Below are 17,687 nucleotides of genomic sequence, written 5' to 3' on the forward strand. Positions count from 1 at the left end.
CTCAGAGTAACCTCCCCCTGTCCTTTACCCAGCTTGAGTCCGTCATCTTCGAGTACTCCACCCGCACGTACACCCGCGGGGACTGTGCAAACCTCGACATGTGGATGGCCATCTCCTGCGTATTTGCCGTGGGCTTTATCGGGTCCTGATTAGTCTCCAGAACAAACTCAGGAGGAAAGAAAACATCAGAGGACGTTTGTAAGCCAATAGACATGGCTAGTTTTCAGCACGGGCTGTTTACATGGACAACTGTGTGTTTCGCTAAGGCTCCCGCAAAGTGAGACAGCACAGGCGGATGGATGAATAAGAAAAGTTTTATAAACATTTTGAGGGAACGATACAACAGGCCGCCATGTTTGTTAATCTTTCCAAATGTTCACTGATCGGTTTATGGATCGCACACAGAGTAGGCTGACTGTTTACCCGGCCTGAATATCAGGAAGTTTGCTGATAGTTGCCAAGAAGAGAAAAGTGAATGTTTGAGTCCTCTTATGTTTTTCCGATCAGTCTTCTGGAAAAATCCATCAAACCCATGCCAGGTCATGTGACCTAGCCAACTCTATTAGTCAATGTAAATGTTTCTAATCAGAGGCCAATCAGGTCTCCATCCATGTGTGAAATCAAGCTGTAGTACCACTTTGTGGCATTAGACAAGGTAAGTGGAGACCTGGATTTCTCACGTCTGCAGTGGATCAGGCACCCTGTCCTGGCTGTGTGTGCATGCAGTTTGTATGTTCTCTCTGTTTTTGGTTTTCACCCACGCTCTAAAGGTATGTAGTTTACAACTGTGTAATTTGGGTAGAATAAAACCAAAGTGGTTAATGTATGAACCAAATGTTTGCAACACACGTTGACGCAAAGCAGGAAATGGTATTACTCAGTAAGTATAATATGCTACAGGCAACCTTCCTGTGGTGACAGATGGATGCACTCATTCAACAAATTATTATTTTGTTCATACAATCAAAGATTCTGAGTAAGAATGCCGTCTCATGCAACAGTGAGTCAAACTGTCTTCCAAAAGTGCCAAACTCTTTGCAGTAACCTTACTGCAGCCACTTGCCAGAAAGAGCTTTAGAAATGTCGGTCATGAATGCACAAAGAAAACAAAGGAGAGGCATGGTCCTGAATGTGAACCTGCTCCAGGTGAATTGCCATCAGTCCTCTGCTCTTGTCCGCCCATAACTGCCGAGATGAGGCCAGCCAAGCTTGGGCTTCATGGGCACCTTTCCCGGGTGAACCTTCTAGCATCCCCTCTGGGCTGACTCTTTGCCCCACCCACTCTATCCAGCCCACACAGGTCGTCGGGCAACAGGTGGGTGGTGAAGTGGTACAGGTACATGCTGTGCCCCCCTCCAGCCCACTGAGTCATCATTTAGAAAGTGAGAGAATTTGCTATGTGCTAACAGTGTTTGACAGGTACTCTCTGTAAAGTGCTGTTTCAAACCTGCTTGAAAAAAACAAATGCTCTTTTTATATGTACACCAAAACTACTTAGAATCTTTTTTATTTAATAAAACACATTAATGGTAAGAAAAAGTCCAAATGTATTGAGATTGAATATTACATAAAATACTTTATTTAGCAGACATATTTCTTTAAATTAATGTAAAACAGGAACAAAGAAGACTGTCTCTGGAATGAGTGAGCATTGTAATCTTACTTGCCTGGTCATGGCGAGTGGCTCAGTAGGCACAGCCTTTCTGCCATTGCTCAGAAGATTGCGAGTATGAGCCCCAGCCGTGGCAGAATAGTCACATGTCTGTGGGCCCTTGAGCAATGCCTTTAACCCCCAGCTCCCAGCTGTGTGGTGGCTGACCTTGTGCTGTAACACCCCCCTTACCCAAGCTTTCTCTCATCTGTATGTTATAGTTTACCTGTACTTGTGCAAATGGCAAATAAAGGATCATTATTTAGCATTCTAATCTCAATTGCTGGATATTTAAATAATATGTCTCATAATAGCAAAGCAATTAATTATTTTCATTAGGGCTGGGAAATTTATCATGTTAACCTGTTGCATTAATTTTACTGCCCATCCATTCATTTTCAGAACCTACTTATACTGTTCAGGGTCGCTGGGGGTCCGGAGCCTGTCCTGGAGGCTACGGGTGCAAGGTGGGGAACAATGTAGAATGGGGTGCCAACCCATCGCAGGGGACACTCACACAAGCACACCTACAGGCAATTTGACAACTAATCAGCCTCAGCATGGTTTTGGACTGTCAGGAGAAACTGGAGTACCCAGGGAAAACCCCACAATGATACAGAGAGAACAAGCAAACTCCACACACATGGAACCCTGGTGGGGACTCAAACCCAGCTCCCTGAGGTGTGAGGTTGTCAGACCCCTTTTATAGTTATTTGCTATAAAATATTTGCATGGTTGGGAATAAATAGTGTGTTGATCTGCCTGTTCACTGCCTGTGTGTGTTATTTGTACATGTGGTATACGGCATTAATCACTAAGGTATGTGATTAAAAAATAATAATTGAACATCCCTATTTATAATACAATCCCTCTCTTTTCTTGTTGCCACCTGTTCATCCAGCCTTCTTCAAACGAAATATAAAATATAAAAATATGGGTCATTCTCACAAACTTCAGATTTTTTATTTTTTTTTAAAAAGAGCAAATGTGTAGAGCAAATGACATTACCTTAACTTTTATATCAAAATTATGTGATTTGTGCTCCGATCTGATTTTCTTTAAAACCATTTTCCCCAAATAGGTAGCCAAAACCAGTATATTTATGGCTGAGCGGGTAGGTGTCTACATTAGTGACCAGCTACCTATGTGTGTTTTTCTTTCTCTCTATGAGCATAAATACATAAACATTTTTAAAATCTCCTCAATTTTTCAATTTCTATGATAATATGCATATTTTTGCTCAATTTGTTGTTAGTTTTGTAATGTTTACTATTGGCTTGGATTTGATGAAATACTTTTGTTTATTACAGAAAGAAATAGTAACATAAAACTGATTAACCCTGATTGATTAAAGTTGACAGTTTGCACAATGAAGTTGAAATGTAATTCGAGTCTGCCTTCAAACTACAAATTATAAAAAAAGACCCCTTATGATCTCATATGGGCCTCACCGGAAACAAGTCCGACTTATTGCCGCCCATGCGGACCAGACTCTGGCACCGGTCATACAGGGACCGAACAGCCCTTAAAAGGAAGCCCGGCACCCCATACTCCCGGAGCACCCCCCACAGGACTCCCCGAGGGACACGGTTGAATGCCTTCTCCAAGTCCACAAAACACATGTAGACTGGTTGGGCAAACTCCCATGAACCCTCCAGAACCTTGCGGAGAGTATAGAGCTGGTCCACTGTTCCATGGCCGGGGGGTCACTGCTCCTCCTGAATCCGAGGTTCGACAATCCGGCGGACCCTCCTCTCCAGAACCCCTGAATAGACCTTACCAGGGAGGCTGAGGAGTGTGATCCCCCTATAGTTAGAGCACACCCTCTGGTTCCCCTTCTTAAAGAGGGGAACCACCTCCCTGGTCTGTCGGGGGGGCCGTTCCTCCCAATCACGCCACTCCAGGTCTCACTGTCATTGCCCACATGAGCATTGAAGTCCCCCAGCAGAACAAGAGAGTCCCCAGAAGGAGTGCTCTCCAATACCCCTTCCAGAGACTCTAAAAAGGGTGGGTACTCTGAACTGCCGCTCGGCGCATAAGCGCAAACAATAGTCAGAACCCGTCCCCCCACCCGAAGGCGAAGGGAGGCTACCTCGCCTAGGGATTCCCCCAGAGGAGCTGGATGAAGTGGCCGGGGAGAGGGAAGTCTGGGTTTCCCTGCTGAGACTGCTGCCCCCGCGACCCGACCTCGGATAAGCGGGAGAAAATGGATGGATGGATGGATAATTTGGTAGTGGGATTCGTAACAATGCCCCATGTACTCCCCTTTGTGGTAATTCTACATAAATGTGGGTATTAGGTGCGATCAATTGCGATTTATCACAGAAAACTGTGCGATTAATTAATTTTTGGCACAGCAGGAACATACAGAGTTACTCAGCATGTGTGGTCACTTCGTTAGGGATATGCCTCTTTGTTAGCCTGGAGCCCGATCCTCCAGCACTGACAGGTCTAAACAGCCCTTGTGTTTTGCATATGCTGAGTTTACGCCTATCTGTAGGGTCCTCACCCACAAAGTGTGGTTCCTGTTGACTTTTACAGCTTGATACTGTTTGATTTTTTCATCAAGATTCTTGCCTCAAGAGGTGTCCTGTTGTCTGGTTAGCTGCCCATTATTTATGGCCGAGCGGGTAGGTGTCTACATACGTGTCCAGCTACCCATGTGTGTTTTTCTTTCTCTCTATGAGCAGCAGTGTTTTTTTTGTAGACTCTTTCAGCAGGGGTTTAACAGGGCTATTCAGAGCAGTGTGTGTGGTGGGGGGGGGCTTGTTTAGAAAGGGAGGCACTTCGGTACATGGCCTGGTCATAAACATACCTCACCTACTGGTCTTCTGATCAGGAGAAGGACAATTTGTGAGGCCTTGAATGGAAGAAGGCAGTTAAAACCAGCCTCATTCCAACCAAAGTGACAGTATTGAAGAACACATCCGGCACCATCAGCCCACAGGATTTACAACTTTCCCCATCCTCCGGAGTGTACCAATGCCATGAAGAGGTGTTGTAATGGAGCAAGAGAACCACAGCGGTTTATATCTGTGTACTGAATTCGCAGCTCCCAATGACATGGTACAGAGTCATTTGTGATAAATCACAGTGCTCTGGCATGTCAGCAGTTGGAGTGTTATGTAAAATATATAGTATAAATAAAGTGTTATAGATTTTATATTTTTCATATAATTCTTTTCATTACTGCTTAGGTAATGACAGAATAAACAGCTTTGAAAGTATAATTTTACACATTTTACCCATTGCAATTACATCAGGAATATTGAAAAAAATATATATACATACTGGACGGGAGGCCAGTCCATTGTAGGACACACAATTATGCATACACAACTTAGACACACCTATGAAGACTCCACAAGACACAGGGAGAACATACACAGAGTGGAGATGGGATACGCATTGAACCACCATGTCTCCTTCATTTGAAAATGTCATTTGTAATATTCCCTGTGACCCTGACCAGCATGAGCCGTTGAACAAGTTGCAAAACTGACAAACAATACAAAGCATTAATAAACACTAACCATACAAAGGGTAACATAACATTCAAACAATGTGGGGCATGACAACATTAATCTTGACAATACGGAAATGTCCGATTTACATAAACAGCAAAAGCTGGAATCCATATTTCTAGCTAATTTATAACAGGCATGTGAGGCTATTTCACACCTGGTGCATCTCAAAATGTGACCACACATGACTAACCTAAAGGTGTCTCTGATCCAAAGGTGGTGTCCCAATCTGAGAAGCCTTGATTTCTTAGTTATTTGGTTGGGTTTGTTATATTACCGGGATCAGCCCCCCAGGGACCTATCAGCATTTCATAAAGATTCTTTTTGGGAGCATCTAAACAAACCTCACAATTCCACGTTTGTTTATAGGAGAAGCCTGACTTGCCTACCTTCTGTTAGCATCAGAGCAGACATGGGGGGGCACTGGGGGCAGGTCATGGGTAGTATCCCCAAAAACCCAAAACCACAGTTCTTATCTGTCCTTATTTGCAGTAGAGGGTCAGGAAGTCAACACCGATGCCACTCATCATTTTCTGTCTGACCCTCCCTTTGTTTCCCCACCTATGGCCTCTGTCTGGTCACTTTTATCAGTGCTGGCTGAGATCCAGCCCCCCCCCCCATTTAGCCAGTCTTTCTCATTCAGCACTTCTCTCTTATCTCCCCTCTCATCTTGTGCATCATCCCAGCCCTGCTCCAGACCAGGGTCCTCTGAGTATCACTCAGGGCTGACAGAGCAGTCACCTGTCCTTGCTGCTGGAGTCTGTGTTGCTCCATGTCAGCTCCCCTTCTCCCCTGGATGCACCTTCAAAATTTGATTTGCCATACGGTCTTAAGAACTCTTTCATATACGAGTATATGTAAGGATATTCCCCCTGGGATCAATAAAGTATATGTTATCCTGATTGTATATTTCCACAGCCTGTGAGATTGATATGTAGGGTTCTCTCTGTTTCTTCAGCTTCTGTGGTGGGAGACGTCTCCTCATTTCTGCCCTTCTGCCCCCCCCCCAGCTTCATGCAGACCTGCCATCCTGCCCCTCGTCGTGCCAATGTGGGGCTACCCATGGTGCCGACAGCATTCCCTCTCTTCGCTTCCTTGCAATAGTGGGCACTGGAAAGCCCACGTTTCTGTCAGCAGCTGGCTGCTCCCACGTGCCCGATCTTCTCAGGTGGGTTTCGGCCATCATTTGGTATGGCATGTGACCAGCGTCTCCCTGGCAATGGCTAATTTGACCTCTATTTACCCTGTAAGTTTTAGAAAATTACACTTAAAGCATCTTCTGTTATACACACACACAAGCCCACACACACGCATTCATACATACAGAAATTTAGCATTTATTGAAGTGGCTTGCTCTGTGAGTTCTTGGTTAATATTTTGGGTGAGGTGGTCATAAAAAAAGAAATAATAACCCAGTTTATTTTAATTTGGTCATTACAATGTGCTGTTTGGAGAAAAACACGCTGTTATCTTTAGTTATTAATAACCATAAGCAGTATAAAAAGAAAACAGGTCTGGAAAAGTGGTGGGTGGGATTATGGGGTGGCGGAACTTGCTGGAGCCGGGAGGCGGGGCCGGCCATCGCTGTTCTTGTTTGCAGTCGTCCTTGACAGCGCCGCTGACTCCGGAGCACCTGTGTTTGCTCACCGGCTTTCCTCAATCTGCCCAAGAGAAAACGACGTGTCATGTGATGGCCAGATAGCCTTGGCACCCAGCAAACACAAAGGGCCCTGGCTCCAAGAGTTAATCATTAATGGCCGCCTTTCCTTTGCCACCACTCACTGACGCTGCCTGGCACTTGGTGGTCTCGTGTTTGTGGTCGGGATCGACGCCGTGGTCGCAGCCAGGTACTGGCAAATTAAGATGGTGCTCTCAGCTGGTGTCTTACTGCTTACATTTCTATTCATTCCACTGACATGACAGTGTGCTTTCTATACCCTGCACTGATATGCGTGTTATGGATAGTGGCCAATGGTCCACAGAGTAATTTTTTTATATATCTATCTACTACACTGAAAGAGCACTGACTCCTGTAAGTGCTGAGCTGAGACTCAGGGAGAGAGTTAGACCTGACCTCCGGAACTAAGTTAGTTGGCTGTAATGATGCTCGGACGTAGCCTCTGAAGGCTCATGCCAAGTCATACAAGATTCAAGATTCTTCTATTTGCCTTTTGTACAACAGCACACAGGAATTCTTATTCATATCACCCAGTCAGTAACATATAGCACCCAACAGCATGCTGCTGAAAAACAGATAGAAACCCAAGTTAATGCAGTAAGAACAGCACCAGGATCCTGATATTTGATTTGTACTGTACCCCTTCTTAGCTGTGCACCGCTCATGTGGTTTTGAGGTCTTTCCTGCCACCCGGTTTAACTTGAAGAGTCCATGGAAGCGTGAAGGAGAGCACGACCCACATCTTTATCCTGTCAAAGGTTTGTCTTGAGGTCGAGCTGAACAGGAGCTTTCAGAATGGCCACATTCTAAGTGCGTGTATTGGGATAGGTGTCGTGGGATTCCTCAAACTTCCATCTGCTCATGTTTCAGCAGGGTTGTTTAGGTCTCCCCCTGTCAAAAAGGAAGGGTACATATGGCAAGAAGGTTAACATGAGTCCAGAAGGGCATATCTGACACTGGCTGAGAGTCATTGATTATAAAAGGATACATTTCACCAAAAATTAGAAGCAGAAATGTGATAAGGCCAAGACAGCCACATAGAGATATGGCACAACCATGATAGATTGCAAGCCACAATTTTCACAATTTCTACGATTCGCCCAGCGATAAGACTTCTTACTAAACCCTACGCTCCAATACCTGAATAGCTGAAACATGCATTTTTTACAATCAAACTTGAAGAGGTCCTGTGACTTTTATCAAATGGGAGGTACTGATGCTGCCATGGCAACTATAATGGAACTATTCACAGGTCAGCTTATCCTTACCTGGGTAAAAGAAAGTAAAGAGGAGGAGCACAGTCAGGCAGGGTGGTGAAATTTTCCATTTTATTTCACATAAGGGAGCCTTAAGAAGGGCAAACCCTCTTTAAAGGTTGGGCATATGCCAAATCACAGTACAGTAGCCATACTCACCACATACAAAAGATTTAGGAGAACATGCATGATGCAATTCCGATAATATTGCGCCCCTTTATGATTCTGCAGTTTTTACAAGAGCACAATTTATGTAATTCTGCAACAAAGGGCTGAACAAAGGGCTCAAGTGTTCAAGTGTCACGCAAATGTACGCAAACACAGTAAAGTATTTGGGTGGAGGGTGGCACTCCAGTTAAAAAGGGCCATAAATTCAGGCTCAGAACAACAATCTGTCTGACAGACGAAATCAAGTTAAAGAGCACAGTTAACAAAAGTCATAGTTTAAACAAAGGTTCGTGTTTTAATAATTAATTTAACCTTTATTGTCCCTCATGGGGAAATTCTTTTTACGCCTCCATCAACTTGCACTTCGTAGAACAAGCTGTCTGTGAAGGGCAGCCACCTGTTGGGGCACCCAGGGAGCTGGGGGTTAAGGGCCTTGCTCAAGGACCCGCAGACATGCTGAGGCTGGGTTTGAACCGGCGACCTTGTGATTACAAACACACAGGCTTAGCCCACTGAGCCACACGCTGAACAGTTACATGAACAGGTAGGAGACAGCTGTACCACTGTAGAGTTCCCTACCTCCCATCTCCAGCAGAGCCCCAGAGACCCTTCCCCTAAATAGCGTTCAAACCAGACTGAAGGTGCTACAAGCACATTTCATCCACCTCAACTGCATCATGCCTTCAACCATTCATCCGCTTCCAGTTCATCCTCTTGGCCAGTTTGAGCTCCAGAGTGGCCTCCTTTTGCACCAGTGCCTGGAGATGCAGAGGAGCTCTTCCTGCTTGTTTAAAACTTGCAGTTTTGTTTCATGTCATTTTCACACTTAGTTCTCTAGGACTAATAAATCTAGACTCATTACTCTGAAGCTACACCTATTTATTTATTGCACATTCTGCTTCCATGCCAATTTGCACAATTTTTCCCCACCAATTAGAACTGATCGTGTTTTCAAATGTTGATATTGTTTACTTTTTCATTTGCACTATGACCAAGGAGAATAATACTTCACCTGAGTGTAAGACCACATGTATCATATAACTGAAGCTGACAATAAAAGATACTTTGACTTAGTACACATATTCCTCTGAATCACAGCACAGATTATAACTTAAGACTTACATTTTTTACAAGGATGTGAATTTGGTTTTGGACGGTAGGGACATGTCTCTACCAATATTGTGAGGGTGGGGGGATCAGGAATTATTTAGTACCTACCAATGTTCACACCAAACTTGAATTCTAAATGTTTAGTTATTTATATATTATTCTAATATTTACATTGTTTTACTTATTGCTGAGTTTGTGCTCTCTGTCTGACAAAACTGATGTCCCTAAGATTGGACCCGTCTCAGAGAGGCTACTGATTAGTGGAGAGATATGAAGACATTTAAATGCCATTCTTTAATTATTTTTCTTGCCATAATACTGTTTAACTAATGTTTTCTCTTGGGTGTTCATCAGCTTAATTAAGGTACCACAGCAACACAACAGATTTCAAGTAAAAAATCTGAGTTAACCACAATGGCATCTGCTGGCCTGATTTGGTATATGATATTTTGACAGGTGCAGCAACTAAAACATAAGAAATTTCCAAACATCAGGAGGTCATTTGGCCCATCTAGCTCATTTGGGAAGCTAGTTGTTAAAATCTTATCTAGCTCTGATTTAAAGGAACCCAAGATTTTAGTTTGCACTACACTAACGGGAAGACTATTCCATAGTCTAACTACATGCTGTATAAAGAGGTGCTTTTTAAAATCAAGGTTAAAATGTTCTCCCACTAATTTCCACCTATGACCACAAGTTTTTGTATTCAAACTAATATTGTAGTAACTATTTCAAGATTTAAGATTCTTTATATTTGTCACATGTATAGTTATACAGGTACAACACGCAGTGAAATGTATCCTGAACCGCTCATACTTTGTGCAAACAACAAAGAAACTAGAAAAGAAATTGTAAAATAAACTGTAAATAAATTATAGATAGTGTAAACAGAAAAAAGAAAAATAACCCATGAATTTACAATCTTGAGTGTATATACAAATTACAGGATGAATTACTGTGCAAGAAATGCTTATAGCCAGTTTAAAGTGCAGTGTGCAGTGTCCGCACAGCAGTGTAAGGTGAACTGATAACCATAACACTATGACTGGGAGAGTGGCATGTCTTGGTTGAGGAGTCGAATCCCCTGGGGATAGAAACTCCTCCCGAGTCTCTCCATCTTGGCCATAATGACACAGAAACTTCTGCCTAAATGCAGAAGTTTGAACAGTCTGTTATTGAGGTGAGACAAGTCCTTAATAATCCTAGCTGCCCTGGTCTTACAGTACATCTCCTGATGTAAATGTCCTGCATGGAGGGGAGAGCTAACCTGCAGCAGCGTTCAGCTGCCCGGATTACTTTGGTTGAATTTGGTTGAACAGCATCCAGAACTGTTAGAATCTTATATACCTGTATCATGTCCCTACTTAGTCTCCTTTAGTTGAGGCTGAACAGATTCAACTCAGCTAACCTCTCCTCATAAGACATTCCTCTAGGACCAGGAATCATTCTTGTAGCCCTACGCTGAACTATTTCTAAGGTAGCAATGTCCTTTTTAAAGTAGGGTGACCAAAGCTGCACACAAAATTCTAGGTGGGTCTTACCAAGGAATTGTATAATATTAGCATCATCTCACTTGACTTAAACTCCACACACATGTAACCCAACATCCTACTGGCTTTTTTAATTGCTTCCCCACAATGGCAAGAGTGAGACATGGAAGCATCAACATACACACAGAGGTCTTTCTCATAATTAGCTATGTTTATTTCAGTGGAACCCAAAAAATATCTGTACTTTACATTTCTGCTCACTGCATGGATTACCTTACATTTGTCGACATTAAATTTCATCTGCCAGGTATCAGCCCAGTCGCTAATTAAATCAAGATCCTGCTATAGCTTTTCTACTGCTAGTTCAAAATCTGCTACACTACCCACCTTGGTGTAGTCTAGAAATTTAACCAGTTTGCTGTATATACACTCACCTAAAGGATTATTAGGAACACCTGTTCAATTTCTCATTAATGCAATTATCTAATCAACCAATCACATGGCAGTTGCTTCAATGCATTTAGGGATGTGGTCCTGGTCAAGACAATCTCCTGAACTCCAAACTGAATGTCAGAATGGGATAGAAAGGTGATTTAAGCAATTTTGAGCGTGGCATGGTTGTTGGTGCCAGACGGGCCAGTCTGAGTATTTCACAATCTGCTCAGTTACTGGGATTTTCACGCACAACCATTTCTAGGGTTTACAAAGAATGGTGTGCAAAGGGAAAAACATCCAGTATGCGGCAGTCCTGTGGGCGAAAATGCCTTGTTGATGCTAGAGGTCAGAGGAGAATGGGCCAACTGATTCAAGCTGATAGAAGAGCAACTTTGACTGAAATAACCACTCGTTACAACCGAGGTATGCAGCAAAGCATTTGTGAAGCCACAACACGCACAACCTTGAGGCGGATGGGCTACAACAGCAGAAGACCCCCACTGGGTACCACTCATCTCCACTACAAATAGGAGAAAGAGGCTACAATTTGCACGAGCTCACCAAAATTGGACAGTTGAATACTGGAAAAATGTTGCCTGGACTGATGAGTCTCGATTTCTGTTGAGACATTCAAATGGTAGAGTCAGAATTTGGCGTAAACAGAATGAGAACATGGATCCATCATGCCTTGTTACCACTGTGCAGGCTGGTGGTGGTGGTGTAATGGTGTGGGGCAGGGTTCTTCAACTCGGGACCTCGATTCCAAATCCAGGCTGTGTTTTCAGTTCTCCAAGGTAGTTGTTTAATAATTACTGATTCTGATTGGTCAGAGGCTTCACACCTGACTGACAGGTAAAGGAAGGCTGGAAAACCAGCATTGCTCGGACCTCGAGGACCGTGAGTTGAATAACCCTGGTGTGGGGGATGTTTTCTTGGCACACTTTAGGCCCCTTAGTGCCAACTGGGCATAATTTAAATGCCACGGCCTACCTGAGCATTGTTTCTGACCATGTCCATCCCTTTATGACCACCATGTACCCATCCTCTGATGGCTACTTCCAGCAGGATAATGCACCAAGTCACAAAGCTCGAATTATTTCAAATTGGTTTCTTGAACATGACAATGAGTTCACTGTACTAAAATGGCCCCCACAGTCACCAGATCTCAACCCAATAGAGTATCTTTGGGATGTGGTGGAACGGGAGCTTCGTGCCCTGGATGTGCATCCCACAAATCTCCATTAACTGCAAGATGCTATCCTATCAATATGGGCCAACATTTCTAAAGTATGCTCTCAGCACCTTGTTGAATCAATGCCATGTAGAATTAAGGCAGTTCTGAAGGCGAAAGGGGGTCAAACACCGGATTAGTATGGTGTTCCTAATAATCCTTTAGGTGAGTGTATAGGCGTCATTATCATTCATATAAATTAGGAATAATAGTGGTCCTAAATCTGAACCCAGCGGTACCCCACTATGAACACAGACCCACTGTGACATTGTGTCTCTAGTAACTACACGCTGCTTCATGTCTATTAACCAGTTTTCAATCCAAGCTGCTACAGTTTCTGAAATCCCTGCTGCATTGAGCTTAAGCAAGAGTCGTTTGTGGGGGACAACATCAAAGGCCTTCTGGAAAACAAAGTAGATCAAACTGTAGGCTTTTTTGTGATCAATTTCTTTATTAGCTTCCTCAAAAAACTCAAGTAGATTAGTTAAACAGGATCTACCTCTCCTAAATCCATGCTGGCTATCCCTCTGAATGTTATACGATTCCAGATAATCTACCATACTCGTTTGGATTATAGCTTCCATTACTTTTTCAGTTATTTAAGATAAACTAATTGGCCTATAACAAAAACCATGGATTGTGAGCATAATTTGTTCCGGAAATGTGCTCGCAATCCAAAGCACTCATATATCAAAGTGAATTTTCCCATTAGAAATAATGGAAACTCAGATAATTTATTCCACAACCCAACAATATTCATTAAAAAAAAATATTAATACAAAATATGAATTAAAAATACATAAAATAAATTAACCTGCAGTTTACCTTTGAAAAGAATCGTGGACGGTGTGAGGGAAAGGAGAAGAGGAGGGTTATTTTGTAGGATTTATTTATTTTGAGCTTAGCTAGGTTTTGTAGCACATCAGCTTTGTAGCACATTACTGTAGCTAATATACATATATTAGTCATAGACGATGCTCGATTAGTAATAAAAGTCAGTATGTTACTTGTGTCCTTTATGGTGAATACCCGTGTAAAACAATCATTACACTCATTAATTATATCAATTTCATTGTCAATTATAACACCCTTACTATCCTGCAGAATAGTGATTTCCGCTTTTGGAGCTAAAACACCGAAAGAAACTTAATCCTTAACCTCCAATGCAATCTTCCTTTCGACATTCCTCTTAGTGAGTCAAATATTTTTTTTTAACTCAACCTGTAAACATATACACTCACCTAAAGGATTATTAGGAACACCATACTAATACGGTGTTTGACCCCCTTTCGCCTTCAGAACTGCCTTAATTCTACGTGGCATTGATTCAACAAGGTGCTGAAAGCATTCTTTAGAAATGTTGGCCCATATTGATAGGATAGCATCTTGCAGTTGATGGAGATTTGTGGGATGCACATCCAGGACACGAAGCTCCCGTTCCACCACATCCCAAAGATGCTCTATTGGGTTGAGATCTGGTGACTGTGGAGGCCATTTTAGTACAGTGAACTCATTGTCATGTTCAAGAAACCAATTTGAAATGATTCGAGCTTTGTGACTTGGTGCATTATCCTGCTGGAAGTAGCCATCAGAGGATGGGTACATGGTGGTCATAAAGGGATGGACATGGTCAGAAACAATGCTCAGGTAGGCCGTGGCATTTAAACGATGCCCAATTGGCACTAAGGGGCCTAAAGTGTGCCAAGAAAACATCCCCCACACCATTACACCACCACCACCAGCCTGCACAGTGGTAACAAGGCATGATGGATCCATGTTCTCATTCTGTTTACGCCAAATTCTGACTCTACCATTTGAATGTCTCAACAGAAATCGAGACTCATCAGACCAGGCAACATTTTTCCAGTCTTCAACTGTCCAATTTTGGTGAGCTCGTGCAAATTGTACCCGGTGGGGTCTTCTGCTGTTGTAGCCCATCCGCCTCAAGGTTGTGCGTGTTGTGGCTTCACAAATGCTTTACTGCATACCTCGGTTGTAACGAGTGGTTATTTCAGTCAAAGTTGCTCTTCTATCAGCTTGAATCAGTTGGCCCATTCTCCTCTGACCTCTAGCATCAACAAGGCATTTTCGCCCACAGGACTGCCGCATACTGGATGTTTTTCCCTTTGCACACCATTCTTTGTAAACCCTAGAAATGGTTGTGCGTGAAAATCCCAGTAACTGAGCAGATTGTGAAATACTCAGACTGGCCCGTCTGGCACCAACAACCATGCCATGCTCAAAATTGCTTAAATCACCTTTCTTTCCCATTCTGACATTCAGTTTGGAGTTCAGGAGATTGTCTTGACCAGGACCACACCCCTAAATGCATTGAAGCAACTGCCATGTGATTGGTTGATTAGATAATTGCATCAATGAGAAATTGAACAGGTGTTCCTAATAATACTTTAGGTGAGTGTATATTCCTGCTTTATTCTGACTATTTATTATCCATTTGTGGAATAGAGCCCTTTTCCTCCTGACTTTATTCTTAATTTAAATTTAACCATGTTATGATCATTACTGTCAAGTGGTTCTAAAACCTCAAACTTTCCAATGCTATCCTGGTTATTAGAGAAAACAAGATCAAGAATGGCTTCTCCCCTGGTAGGGGTTTTAACAAACCGGGTAAAAAAGCAATCCTGTACCAATTCCACCATTTCAAATTCATTTACAGTAGAGCCAGAGACTGTCCAACTGTATCCCAGGTAAATTAAAATCTCCCTTAACTACCACATAATTTTTTATTACTCATAATCCTGATATCGACGTATAACATTCTGCTTTCCTCTACATTAGGTGCTTTATAACAAACACCAACAATTAGGGCATTAATTTCCTTATCTCAGCTAACTTAGCTGTGCTCGTGTGTGGCACGGGAAGTATTCCAGAGAATATCTCCATGGACGTTCTACTTCTAAGCTGATCTGTGACCTCTGTAAATTTTTCCTGCAGAACAGCTCTCCTATACCTTTGCCTATGCCGTTGGTGCCAACATGTAGCACAACCACTGGATCCACCCTGGCTGGGGCCAAAAGCCTGTGCACATGATCCGGAAGGTCTCCTACCTGGGCACCAGGCAGGCAAAACACCGTATGGGACCCTCTATCACGGGTGAACACATAACTGTCTACACCTCTAATAATTGAATCCCCTACTACCACAACCTCCCTCCTCCTCGGGGGAGGGGGCTCCTCGGTGCCCAAGGGTACACCTGCCTCCCCAGTCTCTTCTGGCTCTAAAGCTGGAAGTACCTGAAAAGTGTCTATGCCGTTTCTTACGCCTCTGAACTATGGTCATCCAACTGTCTCAACCACTCTGTTCTTCATTCTCCACTCTCCCCGCTTGTGCCAGACACACTATCTACCTAAAATGAGCGTTACCTATCTCTTCTAATTCTGTGTTGTGTCAGATGAGAGCCAGTTGCTCCTCGAGGTCACAAACCTTGACCATGAGTGAGTCCACCAGCTGACATCGCTCGCAGATTAAGTCCCAGCCCATTATATTTATACAGAGTATTTATCTTTTAGTTAATTTGAATACAATAAAGTGCCGAGTACAATAAAATAAGTACATTATGACGTTAAAACGGAACTTTAATTATCCGATAGGGTCAAAGAGATTTTAAATTATTATTTTTTTTTAAATAACCAAATTAATTATTACTTACCAGAGAATAACTTCCTACGACGCGAAATCGCTCTTGGGAGACCGAAAAATCACAAAAAAAACCCTCTCACAGCAGGATACTGCCGGAGCGGGAAAAAAGTGGAAAACGTCCTCCCGGCCACGACTGGCGACCGAGCTAAGCTCAGGAGCAACTGTCTTTTACCGGAACAAGTTAACGTTACCGCTGTTAGATAATATTGTCTCGCATTTGTTTGTTGCGAAGTTTCAAGGACAGAAAACGCCGCTCACGCGACACCCGCAGCTGCAACTCATTGTCGGAAACATTCGCGCTGTTTATTAACAAGGACATACAAGCGCATATGCAGACCAAAATAAAATATAAAAAACAGCCACCGACGTAAACTGTAATAGCACACAAACACACAAATATACTCCCAAGCAACCGCTGCAACACGCACACAACACAACTGCACACCTCTCTTTCTCAGTGCAGCAATCCCAGCAGCCTCTGCCTCTGCGGCAGATCATTCGACAGGCGTGCTGAATACTGTAAACTGTGGGTAAATCATTATTCGGTAAAATCTCATTAGTGTAATTAATATTATCATAGCATATATATATGCATATATATTTCTATATTTTATGCTTGTGATTTATGTGTTTTGATTTTTTAAATATTGAAGAATATAGGAGTACTCAGTTCAAATGTCTAAAACAAAAGCATCTCTTTCAAACAGCCAAGTCGATTATTACTTTTCTATATTTTTGTCATGCACTCGCTGTTTGGTTTGTTTAATACTGCAAAGTCCCCTGCGTGAGTATGCTGATCTATTCGAATCTCCCGGCTTGTGCCGTGCTCGGTCTTAATGCTTCCGTGATGTGAAAACACTCCAAAGCCAGCTTCACCTTATCAGCTTTTTAAAAGGCTCTGTATTACAATGTTTCAGGTACTCCATTAATCAATCTATTACTGAATGCAGCATTTCAGGTACTGCAGTTCATTAATCATTCCTCCTTTATCCAAAGTATATTCTGGGACACACCTGTGAACCTTCTGTTCTTGCATAACACTGATTTTTTTTTAGCAAAGAATATTGACATGACATCAATGACAGCTTAGTGTGCCAATCTATCAGCCTTTATCGGATAAACTCTCTTCTGAATACCGAAAATAGGTCCATCCAAAGGCTCAACAGGTGATTTTCTATATGGGATATATGTATGTACATATTACAATTTTTTTTATTCAAAAGAAGTATACATAAAGTAGATAACATTTTTATATTATTGTACTTATTCTCATAGGGGGAGATTGATGTGGCTAATTCTGGAAAATTAATTAAGACCTTAATTATTACTCACAAAATATTCTTGTAAGTAGTCTTCAGGTTAAAAGCCTTATGTCACTCTTCTGGGAACTAGTGTTTTTATATATATTGAGAAAATCCTATGTTGCTAAAAGATCTTAACAAGGGTGAAAAAGCAGCTGAAAGGTTTTTAAAACAAACGTGTTG

At 42.5% G+C, this 17,687-nt stretch overlaps 1 protein-coding gene across 5 annotated transcripts in view; it reads right to left on the reverse strand.

Moving 5' to 3' along the window:
* Window positions 1-4,795: 4,795 nt before the first annotated feature.
* The window catches only part of LOC111859255 (hepatocyte nuclear factor 3-beta-like), a 30,100-nt gene continuing 17,208 nt past the window's right edge, over window positions 4,796-17,687 (reverse strand). For 4 of the 5 annotated variants that reach the window (XM_023841779.2, XM_023841778.2, XM_023841777.2 and 1 more), the window contains exons 4-5: window positions 7,494-7,744; window positions 4,796-6,836 (exon numbers count right to left, since the gene is read on the reverse strand). The gene's annotated coding sequence lies outside the window, so the exon portion shown is untranslated. The remainder of the gene's footprint in view (window positions 6,837-7,493; window positions 7,745-17,687) is intronic. The other variant, XM_072702838.1, reaches the window with a different exon arrangement.

The sequence above is a fragment of the Paramormyrops kingsleyae genome, chromosome 19, assembly GCF_048594095.1.
Source record: "Paramormyrops kingsleyae isolate MSU_618 chromosome 19, PKINGS_0.4, whole genome shotgun sequence".
In the NCBI taxonomy this organism is placed as follows: domain Eukaryota; kingdom Metazoa; phylum Chordata; class Actinopteri; order Osteoglossiformes; family Mormyridae; genus Paramormyrops; species Paramormyrops kingsleyae.